Below are 17,320 nucleotides of genomic sequence, written 5' to 3'. Positions count from 1 at the left end.
CTCTCAGGTTTCCTCCTACTTTATAGCCAATATCATTAATGATTTGATAGGTGGAAGTGATCTGTTACTTACAGGAGGTCTTGTACATACTTTGGTAAGCCTCTCTTTTCATCCCCAAACTACAAATCCCAGTCACTAGGCCTGCAGTTTGAGCCATTTTACACCTCCTATTGTCCTTCTAATGTTCTGTAAACATCTTTTCAGTCCAATTGTTCCAATTAACCCAAGGATTTAGTAGCACAGGTCCTGTTTGGGTGCCTGCATAAAGCTCTAGAAGGTTGGTTACAAATTTATCACTGTAGGCACATTAGCAAAGGATCAGTTCCCCCCTCACATAAGAGTGATATATGTGTAATCTCGGGAGTGCTCACAACTCGACCAGATCCTGCTGGCTATGAAACTGAAGAGAGGGAATAAGGAAGAGGAAGCCAGAGTCTTCTCAGTAGTGCCCAGTGACAGGACAAGATGCAATGATCACAAATTAAAACAGATTAAACTCCATCTGAACGTAAGAAAACACTTTTAGTGTGAGGGTGGTCAAACACTGGCACAGGTTGCCCAGAGAGGTTGTGAAATCTTCATCTGTGGACCAACCTCTTCCAACCTCTATGATTCTGTGATTCTGTGTTAGTGGTTGGAATAACACCAAGTCGTTGCTCATCCATGTGGGTATCAATGAAACTCCCAAGGGAGACCTTGAGCATACCAACTGTGACTATGTAGTAAGATTATATGAAGAAGCTGCTGAATATTATAAATGTTTAATTAAGATACTATGGGAACCGTTATAACATAGCATTTTGATAAATTGATTTTTAGAACAAGAAAGGAACAGATGGTCATGAACCAGTAGGCATGAACTTGAGATAAATGAAGTGTCTTTCAAACTGTAAAAATTGTGCCAAGTTCCTCAAAGATCATGTCCTAAGTTAACCTATCCTAATTATAATATGAAAACCACACCTCCACTGCTGAAATCTCCCCCTACCACATTAATCCCCTTACCCACTGAACATGCGTAGTTAATGTTGAGAATGACAAAGCAAAATGGTAATGAGAAAATTATAATAACCAATCTGTGTGTAGAATGGGCGGTAGTTAGCTGATTTTACGATATAAATAAGGACTTGTTTTGTGTTTTGGTGTGCTAGCTTTGTGGAGTTACCACCTAGCACCCATCTCTGTGCAGACATGAAATAAACAAATATCTCGGCTCTGTGTGTGAGATTGGCTTATTGCACACTGGGTAACGAACCCCGCTTGAGGGACAACAACTACAGGGCTCAGGAAAAGTGGATGAAGGGCACCGGAGTTCAGGTGGTAGTCTCCTCAAACATGCTGGCTCAGGTAGGAGCAGACTCACCCTGCACTTGAGCCTCACTTTGGTCCCTGGGAAAATCATGGATAAAGTCCCCTTGGAACACATTTCTGGGCACATGAAGGAAAAGGTGATTGGGAAGAGTCAGCATGAATTTATAAAACAGAAATCACTCCTGACCTACCTGATTGCCTTCTATGATAAAATGACTAGTGATAGGGATTACCATCAAATACGAAGGAACAATGAAGAGATTTACAGTTCTTTGGTTGAAATGATGCAGATGGGAACACCTTGTGAATAGGCCGACCTGACACATAGTAGATAAAAAGGCCTTGAAACTTAGTATTCTAGATAAGGAGGCCAACCTTGTATCTTGAGATAAGAGGGTGGTGCTAGTGAGAATTGCACTAATTAAGCCAGGAGCTAAAACTAAGCATGCGTGAAGACTGAGACTTTTGCATATGTTAATGAATTCCGGGAAATGTAATGAATATGTATACTCTAACTGTATGTAACTTCTATGGTTAAGTGATTTGGCACGCACACTAGGTGGAGCGATCCCCTATGCGTCCAGCGCTGCAATAAAGAATACCTGCTTTCTAAAACTCCAAATTGAGTCTTGGAGAGATTGTCAGGAGCTTCTTCGTTTCAGATTGGCACCCCAGATGGGACTTCCTCTGCTTGCCTGCAGGACCCGCTGAGAAAAAGGTCTCTCTTGGGTACCCCTGGAGACTTCTCCGGAGGGACTCCTCGCCTCATCCGGATCACGGCAGGGGCAGACAAAGGGCTATCTATTTGATAAAGGTGTTCTTTAACTCTTTAACTTTTGGGATTGGCCAATTTGGGGCTATCCATAAGACGTAGGCAGAGGATCCTACGCAGTGAGAGAAGGGGCTAAGGGAATTTTAGCAGTTGAATGATAGATAGTTAAAGGATTGAATTAGTAGATAGTTTGATACTTTGTTAACTATTGTGCAAATTAACTGTGACTCCTCACAAGGATAGTTCCTGATAAGCTTTGTTAACTATTGTGTGTAAATTAACTGTGACTCTTCACAAGGACAGTTCCTGATAAGAACTAAGAACTTGCCTTAAGAGACCAGCTAAAACCGACCCTACGGTTTGGGCAAGAGCCAAGGAACAACTGAGCCTGCGCAAGAACAAAAGGTTACTAGCAGTGACGAAGAGGAACCACTAACCTTCATCCCCACGACCCCCGACGACCACCACCAGGAGGCAATGCGCAAGCGCAGATGGGAGGGGCTCATGGAAATAACGTCTTGGAACTCATTTTAATACGAAGCGGGGATAGGTCATGCATACGTATAGGCGTATTGCGAAACTTTATGTATATACAACGCTTCGCTGTATATATTTCTGGCAAGTACCGTGTTGGGGTGCGCACGACTTTGGTGGGATTACCCCCCGTGCTGCCCAGCGCTGAATAAACATACCTACTCTATAATCTTATAGATTGTGGAGTCCGTTTTTCCGCAAGTCAGCAGGACGGTGTATACCGAGGCGCTAGCACCTTAGTGGTATACATTGGTTTTAGTTTTGATTTTGGTTTTGGTGCACCTCAGTGGTATACGTATACATTGGTTTTGATTCTGATTTTGGTTTTGGTTTTGATTCTGAATAAGTTTGGAAGTATATGGAATTATCTGTATACTGTTGCTCATTATGATTTTGGTACTCTAAATGAGTTTTGGGGTATACTGCGGTATACTATTGTTCATAATGATTTGTTTTTGTTATTGTGATAAGAGAATTTTGTTATTCTTTGTGTAAGAATTTTGTGTATATCGTAATGGGCGGTAAGCAGAGTGGAGGTATCTTGAAGAAGAGTCCGTTAGGATGTATATTAGCCCATTGGAAAGAAGTTGGGGGTCCACCAGGCAGGAGAGTGAATAAGAAAACCTTGATAAAATATTGTAATCAATGGTGGTCATTGTATAAGTTGGAAGATGAAGAAAAATGGCCTTTTAATGGAACTTTGAACTATAACACCTTATTACAATTAATGTTCTTGAGGAGAGAAGGAAAATGGGATGAAGTAATGTATGCAGATATGTTTTTCACTTTGCAAAACCATCCGGAATGGCAGAAGCCCCCTGAGCTGGAAGACAAGGACGACGAGCAGGATAAACCCCCCATAATTCAAGAGGATGAAGTTAATGACCTGCTACGCCACCTGGACGCTCACAAGTCTATGGGGCCAGATGGGATCCACCCAAGGGTACTGAGGGAGCTGGCGGAGGAGCTTGCCGAGCCGCTCTCCATCATTTACCAGCAGTCCTGCTTAACTGGGGAAGTCCCGGACGACTGGAGGCTCGCCAATGTGACGCCGATCTATAAGAAGGGCCGGAAGGAGGATCCGGGGAACTACAGGCCTGTCAGCCTGACCTCGGTGCCGGGGAAGATCATGGAGCGGTTGGTTTTGAGGGTGCTCACGAGCCATGTCCGGGACAACCAGGGGATCAGGCCCAGCCAGCACGGGTTCGTGGAAGGCAGGTCCTGCTTGACCAACCTGATCTCCTTCTATGACCAGGTGACCCACCTAGTGGATGAGGGAAAGGCTGTGGATGTGGTCTACTTGGACTTCAGTAAAGCCTTTGACACTGTCTCCCACAGCATTCTCCTAGAGAAGCTGGCGGCTCACGGCCTAGACAGGTGTACTCTTTGCTGGGTAAAAAACTGGCTGGATGGCCGAGCCCAGAGAGTTGTGGTGAACGGAGTTAAATCCAGTTGGCGGCCGGTCACAAGTGGTGTTCCCCAGGGCTCAGTTTTGGGGCCGGTCCTGTTCAATATCTTTATCAACGATCTGGACGAGGGGATCGAGTGCACCCTCAGTAAGTTTGCAGACGACACTGAGTTGGGCGGGAGTGTTGATCTGCTCGAGGGTAGGAAGGCTCTGCAGAGGGACCTGGACAGGCTGGATCGATGGGCCGAGGCCAACTGTATGAGGTTCAACAAGGCCAAGTGCCGGGTCCTGCACTTGGGTCACAACAACCCCAGGCAACGCTACAGGCTTGGGGAAGAGTGGCTGGAAAGCTGCCCAGAGGAAAAGGACCTGGGGGTGCTGATTGACAGCCGGCTGAACATGAGCCGGCAGTGTGCCCAGGTGGCCAAGAAGGCCAACGGCATCCTGGCCTGTATCAGAAATAGTGTGGCCAGCAGGAGTAGGGAGGTGATGGTTCCTTTGTACTCGGCACTGGTGAGGCCGCACCTCGAATACTGTGTTCCGTTTTGGGCCCCTCACTACAAGAAGGACATTGAGGTGCTGGAGCGTGTCCAGAGGAGGGCAACGAAGCTGGTGAAGGGCCTGGAGCACAAGCCTTATGAGGAGCGGCTTAGGGAACTGGGACTGTTTAGCCTGGAGAAGAGGAAGCTGAGGGGAGACCTCATCGCGCTCTACAACTACCTGAAAGGAGGTTGTATTGAGGTGGGTGTTGGTCTCTTCTGCCAAGTAACTAATGATAGGACAAGAGGAAATGGCCTCAAGTTGCGCCAAGGGAGGTTTAGATTGGACATTAGGAGAAATTTCTTTACTGAAAGAGTGGTCAGGCCTTGGAACAGGCTGCCCAGGGAAGTGGTTGAGTCACCATCCCTGGAAGTATTTAAAAGACGTGTAGATGAGGCCCTTAGGGACATGGTTTAGTGGACATGGTGTGTTGGGTTGATGGTTGGACTCGATGATCTTAGAGGTCTTTTCCAACCTGTATGATTCTATGATTCTATGATTCTAAGGAGTGTGGTATAAATTTAGCACCTCAAGACCCTTTTGTATTGGCATTAGAAAAGGAATGAGAGAAGGATCTGGGAAAGTTGAAACGGTGTTGTTCAGCATGTAGCATTGGGCAGAGATGTCTGAGGACAAAGGAACAAGATAAAGAGGAAGAAATGGAAATGTTGATAGTGCCCCAGGCTAGGTTGCTAGAAAGGGGGGCAGAGGGGGATGTTGACTCATCTCCGGATAAGAGCGATTCAGAAACTGCTGAGAAAAAGGAAGGCGGAGGTTTTAGCCCTGTGGCAGGGAGGACTCGGAACAAAGGCGGCAGGAATGCATTACCCATTCAGGCCCCTTTATGGGAGGCTGTGGGACTGGAAGGTCCAGTAGTAGTTAAAGTCCCCTTTTCAATCACAGATTTGAAGAATTGGAGACAAGCAGCGGGCAATTATCGAGATAACCCTGAAAACACAGCCTGAGCTTTTGAGATGTTAATAAAAACTCAAGATCCAGATTGGAGTGATTTAGATGCTGTGATGGGAGAGGTGTTTGACTCCACAGATATGGATATGATAAAACGAGCTATAAGAAATCACACAGGGCCAAATATCTACAGGGGTCCTACAAGGGGCAGTAGAAGATCACTTTCCCCTTGACAGACCTGCCTGGGACCCGAATATTCCTGCCAATAGGGCCAGGTTAGAGAGATATCGGCAATTAATATTGTACGGTATTAGAGCTGCTATTCCGAAAGCTATAAATTGGTCTAAGTTATATGAGATAAAACAAGATCGGAAAGAAAACCCCACTGATTTTTTGAACAGATTAAAAGAGGTAGCTAGAAAATATACAACTTTAAATGTGGAATCTGATGAAGGGCAACGACAGTTAGTTTCTTTGTTTATGGCACAATCCTCTGATGACATTAGAAAGAAATTGCAAAAGTTACAGGATGAGGATGCCCAAAACTTGGGAAAAATGTTGAATGTAGCATGGACGGTATATCGAAACAGAGAACAAACCAAAGATAAGGTGAATGCCCGGTTAGTAGCAGTTCTTGAAGGAGGAAATCGGAGAAATGGGAGACCTTTTAGAGTGAATGGCAGAGGAAAAGCTATGAAAGATCAAAGAGATTTTCGATCACCTTTACGGTCAGATCAGTGTGCCTTTTGTAAAAAACACGGACATTGGAAAAATGAGTGCCCAAAGTTGCAAAGGATTAAGCCCTCCACCATTGCAGAGATCGAGTGATGGGGACCTGGGGAATCTATCCTAGTGGATCCACTGGTTAAAATAAAGCTAGGAAAGCAGAGCAAAGAGGTCAAATTTTTGGTAGACACGGGTGCCTCTTACTCTGTATTAAACCAAGAATTAATACCTGTGGATGAGGATTTTGTGACTGTGATAAGAGCTACTGGCCAACAAGAGAAAGCTTTATTTTTACAGCCGCTTAAATATAAGTTAGGAAAACAAATAGGGATACATAAGTTTTTGTATATGCCAAATTCTCCAAAATCCCTGTTGGGGCGAGATTTATTAGAACAATTGGGAGCACAAATAACATTCAGAAAGGATAAAATGGAATTTAAAATTAAAAATGAACAATTAATCAAAGTCTTAAGCCTGGCTCTAATACAAACTGAGTGTGGGCCTCCGGTATACCTGGAAAAGCCAAAAATGCAGCACCAATAAAGATAGAATTAAAGCCAGGGGCTGGCCCAGTTAGAATTAAACAGTATCCATTGAGGCTAGAAGATCGAAAGGGAATAAAAGAAATAATTGATAATTTCTTGCAATTCAGACTACTTGTGGAATGTGAATCAGAGTATAACACTCCTATCTTACCTGTGAAAAAGCCGGATGGCAAAAGTTACAGATTGGTTCAAGATTTGAGAGGAATAAACAAAATTGTAGACGACTTGCACCCTGTGGTAGCGAATCCTTATACATTGCTAACTAAATTAAAGAATAGTCAGATATGGTTTACCGTAACGGACTTAAAGGATGCCTTTTTCTGTCTGACTTTGGCAAAAGAGAGACAAAATTATTTGCATTTGAGTGGGAAAAACCTGATACAGGGAGAAAGACCCAATTAACCTGGACAGTGTTACCCTAAGGATTCAAGAATAGTCCTGCTATCTTTGATAATCAATTAGCACGAGAGATTGAAACTTGGAATCCCCCATCACAAGATGGCACTCTGTTACAATATGTAGATGATCTTTTAATTGCTACAGAAACAGAAAAAGAATGTGTGCAATGGACTGTAAGTTTGCTTAACTTTTTGGGATTACGTGGATATCGAGTCTCTCAACAGAAAGCTCAGCTGATACAATCACAAGTGACATATCTTGGATTTGAAATCTCGGGAGGACAAAGAGAACTTGGACCAGAACGAAAAGAAGCTATTTGCTGCACACCAGAACCCAGGACAGTAAAAGAACTCAGAACCTTTCTTGGAATGACAGGTTGGTGTAGATTATGGATATATAATTATGGACTTTTAGTGAAACCACTGTATGAACTACTGAAAGAAAATCTGTTAAAATTAGTTTGGATGGGGGAAGCAAAGAGAGCATTTCAACAGTTAAAAATGGAACTTATGAAAGCCCCAGCTTTAGGCCTCCCAGATATTTCAAAACCCTTTTGGTTGTTTTCTCATGAAAGACAGGGCATAGCGCTGGGAGTGCTTGCTCAACGATTAGGACCCTACAAGAGAGCGGTTGCATACTTCTCCAAACAACTAGATGAAGTGAGTAAAGGATGGCCCGGATGCCTGCGAGCAGTGGCAGCGGTCATCCTCAACATTCAGGAAGCTCGCAAGTTTACTATGGGTCAGAAAATAACGGTATTGGTCTCTCATACAGTTTCAGCAGTATTAGAACAAAAAGGGAGTCACTGGCTTTTTCCTTCCAGATTTTTGAAGTACCAAGCTATTTTGGTAGAGCAGGATGATGTTAACATACAGACTACTAATATTGTAAACCCAGCATCTTTCCTCAGTGGAGATACCTCAGAACCTGTGATGCATGACTGTTTAGAAACCATGGAAGCTGTCTATTCCAGTCGACCGGACCTGAAAGAAGAACCACTAGAGGATGCTGAGGACTCATGGTTCACAGACGGGAGCAGCTTTGTGAAGCAAGGAGAATGTAAGGCTGGGTACGCTGTGACTACCACCCATAAGGTAATAGAGGCTAAATCTTTACCTGTTGGGACATCTGCACAGAAGGCCGAAATAATTGCTTTGACTCGAGCCCTAGAATTGTCAAAAGGGAAGAAAATTAATATATGGACTGATTCTAAATATGCCTTTGGAGTGGTGCATGCCCACGGAGCCATTTGGAAAGAATGAGGATTACTCACAGCCCAAGGAAAACAGATAAAACATGCAAAAGAAATTTTACAACTCCTAGAAGCTGTAAAATTGCCAGAGAAAGTGGCTATTATGCATTGCAGAGGACACCAAAAAGGTAACACTGAACAGGAAATTGGAAATAAATTGGCAGACTATGAGGCCAGACAAGCCACAGAAAGGACGGAAGTTGAGGCATTGGCTTTGATTCCAGATGGTAAATTTCAAGTATTAAAATTAAATTTAGGCTCTGAAAGATATTCAAAGGAAGATAAGAATTTGATTGACGACTTAGGAGGAAAAGAAAAAGACGATGGATGGGTATATACACCAGGTGGATGTATTATAATACCCTCCAGAATATCGTGGAAATTAATTTCAGATGAGCACAGCAAAACTCATTGGGGAGCAGATGCTTTGTACAAGGATCTAAACAAAAGAATAGTAGATTGCAATTTGTATACTGTGGTGAAACAAGTGACGCAGCAGTGTGAAATTTGTTTGAAAAACGATCCTAATACAACCAATAGGGTACAGGTAGGGACAATTGGAAAGGGTAACATCCCAGGGAAACAATGGCAAATAGACTTTTCCGAACTCCCAAGAAAAGGGGGGTATCGGTACTTGTTAGTGTTAACAGACGCATTCTCAGGTTGGCCAGAAGCCTTCCCTTGCAGAACAAACAAAGCTCGAGAAGTCATCCGAGCATTGCTGAATGAAATTATACCCCGATTTGGAATACCAGCAGTAATATCATCAGATAGAGGTACTCACTTTTGCACACAAATAGTTCAACAACTTAGCAAAATGCTAGGGATTGAGTGGCAGTTACACACGCCACATCGACCCCAAGCAAGTGGACAGGTTGAAAAGATGAATCATTTGATAAAACAACTAGCTAAAATTTGGCAAGAAACTAATCTATATTGGTATCAAGCGCTTCCACTTGTGTTGCTTAGGATCAGAACAAAACGAAGAACTAAGGAAAGCATAAGTCCTTTTGAAATCCTGTTTGGAAGGCCATACCAATTGCAATATAGAGGAGAAGATTTGAATCAGTTAGGAGAAGGATATCTGCAACAGTATATGATTGCTCTAGGAAAACAATTGGGCCAAATAGAAAAGGTTGTCTTAGGAACCAGAGCTAGGGGCCTAGACCAACCGGTTCACCCTTTTAAGCCAGGGGATTGGGTTTATGTCAAAGTTTTTGCAGGTCAACCACTGGAAGAAAAGTGGAAGGGACCGTTCCAGGTGTTGCTGACGACCTTTACTGCAATCAAGACCAAAGAGCAGACACCCTGGATACACTGTTCTCGTGTGAAGAAAGCTCCACCAGGAGAATGGACTTCTGAGAGGACAGGACCATTAAAGCTGAAACTCTCTCGAATATAGTAAATTGCACTTGGAACTTTGACGTATCATACAATTATATTAACTTTTGAGTAAGGAATGAAAATGTTGTCCGAAAAGCGGATTCGTGCCTGGCGTGCAAGTAACCAATTCCACACGCTCAGGAGAGATATTGTTTTATTCAGGCCTGGGGGCTCGGTGGACTTGCCACAAATCAAGCACACCTGGTCTAATCACCTTTCTGCTTATATCCATGCTTCTCATACATATTTTAAATTTCTCTTTTACATATTCATTACATTTCCGAGAACTAATTATAATATTACATCATCTTAAACACATGCGCACTAAAGCCTTTAGGGTCTCCTTGAGGGTCTTGGGTGGTCTCTGGTGGTCGGCAGGGTAGTGAACTCTTCATGAACTTATTTCCTCTTTACCTTATAGGGTCGCAGTTTGTCCCTGAGCCATGCTTGGACCACGTTTGTTTATAGTTTCCAAGGTTATTCTTCACTAGAGCCTAACAATGCTTCCAGGATACACAATTTAGACTAGTTACAATTCTACACACCTGCAAACACAACACCTGCTAGTTACCTAACTTCTAAGCAACAAGTCTTCATTGTTTAGAATTACAGAAGCGAACAGTAGAATTACAGAAGCAAGCAGTAGAATTACAGAAGCAAGCAGTATGGAATAGTAGATACTGTACCTACTACATCAAAAACACTAAGAGACTTGATATTCCTTTGTTGCTTTTGGATAGAACTATTCCATGAGGGGTCAGGGAATCCATGGAAAGGAAACCAACATATAGACTTGTTACAAAGAACAGTCCAGATCGCTAACAAGTCAGATTGTTGGGCCTGTACTCATTTTCCGGAGCATTCAAAGAAAGGAGTTCCCTTAAGTGGAATCCCAATACCAGCTAGTATATCTTGGAACACTCTGTGGAGAAACACTTCTTTTAACGTAAGTAGGGAGATGAAAGAACAGGAATCGATAATTGAGACCCCAACTCCAGAACAGAAATATTGTACCTGTGTACAACGGTATAATCCCCCAGGAGGAATGGACAAAATCAGATGCCTAACAAAGGCTGACTTTGTTGGAAATTATTCTGATTGCAATAAGACTATAAATATCGGAGGTTTAAGACCTTTTGAATCTTTTGAATGGCCGGTACCCGAAGGAAGAGGTTGGTATTGGATTTGTCGAAACAAGGCCCGTAAGGTCTTGCCACCAAATTGGTCAGGGATATGTGCTTTGGGAGCAGTAGTACTACACATTACTGTGGTTGAGAAATTAGAGTCTAAAATGTGGCTAAGAACTTATCTTAGAAGTAAGAGAGCTGGAAATAACCCATTAGTAGATAGACCCACCGGGTTCCATTCTTTCGCACGATAGTTTATCCCATGGTTAGGAGTTGGTGAATGAGAGAAAGCTATAGTAAATATATCTGCTATGATTGAGAAAATTGGGAACGAAACCTATGACGCTATAAAGGCCTTGCAGGAAGAAGTGTCTAAATTGGCAGAAATAACCCTCCAGAATAGAATGGCTTTGGACATGATGTTAACCTCTCAAGGAGGAGTATGCACAATGCTAAACACAAGCTGTTGTGTATACGTAGATCAAAGTGGTAGAATTTCTACTGATTTAGAAGAAATTTGGAAACAGACAAAATTGCTCCATGAAATACAGAAAGATGACACTTAGTATGGATTAGGGGAAACATTCAAATGGTTAACCTCCTGGATTCCCGACCTTAGTCAATGGGTGAGAAAGTAATTAGGTATTCTTTTGACTGCTATATTGGGCTTTGCTTACATATATGTAATAATACAGTGTTTTTGGAAATGTTGTTCTATAATTGGAAACCAAAGTTCCGAGAAGGTGAGACTAATATAAGAGGAACTACAGTGAAGTTTTCCTTCTATGGTCTCAAAGGAGCTTAATTTATTGAGGGATATAGCTTTAACTATATACCCTCAAAAGAAAAGGAGGGATTGATAGGGATTAACGTCAAATAGGAAGGAACAATGAAGAGATTTACAGTTCTTTGGTTGAAATGATGCAGATGGTTAGGAACACCTTGTGAATAGGCCGACCTGACACATAGTAGATAAAAAGGCCTTGAAACTTAGTATTCTAGATAAGGAGGCCAACCTTGTATCTTGAGATAAGAGGGTGGTGCTAGTGAGAATTGCGCTAATTAAGCCAGGAGCTAAAACTAAGCATGCATGAAGACTGAGACTTTTGCATATGTTAATGAATTCCGGGAAATGTAATGAATATGTATACTCTAACTGTATGTAACTTCTATGGTTAAGTGATTTGGCGCGCACACTAGGTGGAGCGATCCCCTATGCGTCCAGCGCTGCAATAAAGAATACCTGCTTTCTAAAACTCCAAATTGAGTCTTGGAGAGATTGTCAGGAGCTTCTTCGTTTCACTGGATTTGTGGATGAGGGGAGAGCATTGTATGTCATTTACCTCAACTTTAGCAAGGCTTTTGACATGATCTCCCACAACATTCTTTTATCCTTGTTGGGGCTTTAGGGTCTGACTTCTTGGACATCTAGATGGTTAAAAAAACCTGGTCAGCTGGTCATGCTCAAAGGGTAGTGGTCAATAGGTCATACTCTACCTGAGGGTCAGTAACAAGTGGAGTACTGCAGGGATATAGGCTGTTTAAGATCTCTATCAATGACATGAAGGAGGTGACAGAGTACACTCTCATGAAATTTGCAAATGACACCAAATTCAGGAAACAGTTGATACACTTGAGGGCAGGGCTGATGTAGTAGGTATAGTTTGTTCGTTTTGTAATTTCGAACATTGTATACTGTTCTCTTCGTTTCTGTAATTTTAAAACAATGAAGATTTGATGCTTAAAAAATTAGGTATTGTGTTTGCAGGTGTGTAGTATTGTTAGACTGTAGTAAAGATTAACCTTAAAATCAAGAACCATAAATGAACGTGATCCAGACGTGGCTCGGAGACAGACCTCGACCTTATAAGGAAAGAAAGGAACAGGTTCACGAAGAGTTCACTACCCTGCCGACCACCAGAGACCACTTGAGACCCTCAAGGAGACCCCAAAGACTTTAGTGCGCATGTGTCTAGGATGATGTAATATTATAATTAGTTCTTGGAAATGTAATGAATATGTAAAAGAGAATCTTAAAATATGTATGAGAAGCATAGATATAAGCAGAAAGGTGATTAGACCAGGTGTGCTTGATTTGTGGCAAGTCCACCGAGCACCCAGGCCTGAATAAAACAATATCTCTCCTGAGCGTGTGGAATTGGTTACTTGCACGCCGGGCACGAATCCGCTTTTCGGACAACAGTTTTTGGCAACCTAGATGGGACTGCTGTGAAGCCTTGTCCGGATCGACTTGCCGGCTCTCAGTGGGGAGACCCTGCTCTCTGGACTCCAGCGCGCACCGACCTTTTGATCGGGGACTCCGTGAGCATTCTCCCCGACCAGAGCAGGTGAGCGACTCAACGGTGCAACGCTAAGGTAAATGAGATATTGTTCTGGGGTATAAAATTGTGCATGTATTTGGTAAGGAATTGTGGCCACAGGTAAAGAGGTATATTCATATGCGTTTGACAGTGACGACTGGAGTATATGAAGTCGTGGTTAAGAACGTTCTTTTGGGGTAAAAATATGGGAACTCAACAGTCTAAAGTAACTCCTTGCTCTCCCCTTGGATGCATCATAAAACATTGGGGAAAATTTGGGGGAGATCCTTTGAGAAAGGAGAAATTAATTGAGTATTGTACTAGATGGTGGCCAATGTATAAATTAGAAGATGAGGAAAACAGGCCAGAATTGGGAACTCTACAATATAATACTATCTTGCAACTGATGTTATTTTGTTGACGACAGGGTAAATGGGATGAGGTCCCTTATGTGGACTTGTTTTTTAGCTTGAGAAATGATCATGAGATCCGGAAGAAATGTAAACTTTTAGACTCAGATTCTAATGTAATGATGATGATGATGGAGGACAAGGAACCAAAAGCGCATTGTTGTTCTGCTTGTAGTATAGGAAAACAGTGTTTAAAACTAGGAGAAGAGGAAGAAGATATACAGATGTTGGTGGCACCGAGTAGAAATGAAAGTTCTGAAATTGGAGCAAGGGGAAGTAATACATTTAGTCCAATAGCTGGCAGAACTAGGACCCAACAGGGGTCTGTCTTATTAACACCCCTTCGTCAGGCTGTGGGCCCAAGGGGGGAACCCGTATTTGTGAAAGTACCTTTTACAACTTCTGACTTAATGAATTGGAAAGAACTAGCAGGGTCATATAGAGAAAATCCTGAAAAGATGTATAGATCCTTTAGGACAATTATTGAAAATCATAATCCAGATTGGCAAGATATTCAAATTCTTTTAAATAATTTGCTTACTCCTGAAGAAAAGAGGGTAGTATTGGAAAAAGCTAATATGTAAAATGAAAGAATAAATGCAAGAGAAGGTCCTGCTCATTTTATGCCGACACAGGACGCAAATTGGAATCCTAATAGTAATGATGGGAAATTAATGATAAAACAGTATGAACAATTGATTTTATATGGAGTGAAAAATGGAATATCCCGTCCAAAGAATTTGGCAAAATTAACCCAGATAATTCAAGAGAAAATAGAAGACCCATCCACCTTCTATGAACGCTTATGTGAGGCAGCCAGAAAATGGACGGTTTTAGACCCTGAAAGTGATGAGAACAGGGCAGTATTCACTACTTTGTTTGTTGGACAAGCAGCCCCTGATATTCGAAAGAAATTGCAGAAAGTGGATGGCATTACAGGGATGACTATATCACAGTTGATTGAGATTGCCTATAAAGTATATAATAATAGAGAAGAAGAAGAAAAGAAAAACCAGGAGAAAGAAAAAATAAAAGATAGGAAGCAGAAAGCTGCTATTCTGGCAGCTGCTTTTGTGAATGCTCAAGGATGTGCTGAAGGTAGGGGAAGAAGATATTTGAGAGGTAGAGGCAGAGGGTATTTAAGGGGCAAAGGTAGAGGATGTGGAAATATATTTAGACAGTCTGCTCCATTAGGGATCAATCAATGTGCTGCATGTAAGAAACAAGGACACTGGAAAAACGAGTGTCCAGAAAATAGAAAAGTTAGTCAGCCACGACAGATTCCACCTGAAGCTGATCTGCTTATGATGGGAGAGGAATATGAATGATGGGGACCGGGGGTAAAAGAAGATATTTTCCCAGCCGAGCCCCTGGTTCCAGTAAAGCTGGGAGATGAAGTAGTCGATTTTTTAGTGGACACTGGAGCAAAATATTCTGTTATAAATACATGTAAAGGACCAATGAGTAAATTTAATGTATCTATTGTTGGGGTCAAGGGAAAGAAAGAGGTAAGGCCTTTTTTCAAACCTTTAAAATGTAAAATTGGAGGAAAAACATTGATGCATGAATTTTTATATATACCAGAATGCACCATGCCTCTCTTAGGATGGGATTTATTGAATAAATTGGGAGCACAAATTAACTTTAAAAAAGGAAGAATCCAAGTTCATTTTCCTGAAGCTAATGCCTGGCAAGCCCAAGTTTATTTATTACAGACAAACACAGATGAATCTGAAGAAATTCCAGAAGAGATTAAAGATGCAGTTTACCCTTTTGTCTGGGCAACGGAGAAACCAGGAAGAGCGAAAAATGTGGAACCGGTAAAAATTGAATTGAAAACAGGAGTTCGACCGGTAAGAAAGAAACAATATCCTATTAGTATAGAAGCCAGAAAAGGTTTGGAACCAATAATAAATAACTTTCTTAAATATGGACTTTTAAGAGAATGTCAGTCTGATTACAACACTCCTATCCTTCCAGTGAAAAAGCCACATAACCAAGGATATAGGCTGGTTCAAGATCTAAGAGCAATAAACCAGTTAGTGGTGGACATTCATCCAATAGTCCCTAATCCATATACGCTGCTAACAACTATCAATGAATCAAATGCATATTTCTCAGTTATAGATCTGAAAGATGCTTTCTTTTGTATACCTCTGGAAGAAAACAGTCAAAAGATTTTTGCTTTTGAATGGGAAGATCCGTCAACTGGGAGGAGGACTCAGCTCTGCTGGACCGTGCTGCCACAAGGGTTTAAAAATAGCCCAACCATCTTTGGAGCAGCTCTGAAGAAGGAACTGGAACAGTGGTCCGGTAAGGAAGATCAAATCACCCTCCTTCAGCATGTTGATGACATCCTATTGGGAGCAGATACTACTGAGATCTGCAAAGACAAGACTGTTAGCCTCCTAAACTTTTTGGGAATGGCCGGGTATAGGGTGTCAGAGAAGAAAGCACAAATTGCAAAACAAACTGTAATTTATTTGGGGTTTGAGATTTCCCAAGGACAGCGAAGATTGGGAAATGATAGAAAAGAAGCCATTTGCAGGATGGCACCCCCTCAAACCAAAAGAGAGTTGAGAGGATTTCTAGGAATGGCTGGATGGTGTCGCCTTTGGATTCCAAATTATGGTTTGATGGCAAAACCACTGTATGAGGCAACCAAAGGCCCTGAAGAATTGTTAGAATGGACTCCAGAGTGCCGAAAAAGTTTTGATGACATTAAACAGACTTTAATGAAAGCTCCAGCTTTAGGACTCCCAAATCTGACCAAACCCTTTGAGCTATTTGTTCATGAGAAGTAGCTATGGGGGTTTTAACTCAACTTTTGGGAGACTGGAAAAGACCAGTGGCTTACTTTTCTAAACAATTAGATAAAGTAAGCTCAGGATGGCCTAGCTGCTTGCGGGCAGTTGCGGCAACGGTTCTTATCATTCAAGAAGCTAGAAAATTGACATTGGGACAGAAAATAACGGTTCACATCCCACATGCGGTACTTGCAGTACTGGAACAAAAAGGACATAATTGGCTTACCCCTAGTCGTTTGTTACAATATCAGGCTTTGTTAGTGGAACAAGACAACATCATTTTGAAAGTGAGTACAATTTTAAATCCTGCCTCTTTAATGCCAAGTGAAAAATAGAGTGATCTTAACCATGGCTGTTTAGAAGTCATTGAACAGGTATATGCCAGCAGGCCAGACCTGAAAGATGTCCCTCTCCAGACTCCGGATGAAGAATTATTTACTGATGGAAGCAGCTTTGTTGTAAAAGGAGAAAGGAGGGCTGGCTATGCCGTGGTAACTTTAACTGAAGATCGAGAAGTAAAAGCATTACCTCCAAATACATCCGCCCAGAAGGCAGAAATTATAGCCCTGACAAAAGCCTTAAATTTGGCTAAAGGTAAAAGAGTCAACATCTATACAGTTTCTAAATATGCTTTTGGAGTTGTGCATGCTCATGGAGCAATATGGAAGGAGCGAGGACTTTTGTCTGCCAGTGGTACCCCTATAAAATATGGAACAGAGATTTTAAATTTGTTGGAAGCAGTACAGAAACCTAAAGAAGTTGCGGTGATGCATTCTAAGGCTCATCAAAAAGGAGACTCAAAAGTAATACAAGGAAATCGAAAAGCAGATGAGGCTGCTAAACGTGTAGCATTAAATACTATGATTTATGTTTTAA

The sequence above is a fragment of the Calonectris borealis genome, chromosome W, assembly GCF_964195595.1.
Source record: "Calonectris borealis chromosome W, bCalBor7.hap1.2, whole genome shotgun sequence".
NCBI classification, from domain to species: domain Eukaryota; kingdom Metazoa; phylum Chordata; class Aves; order Procellariiformes; family Procellariidae; genus Calonectris; species Calonectris borealis.
The sequence above is the reverse complement of the archived record's forward strand: the minus strand, read 5'-3'. Positions refer to the sequence as shown.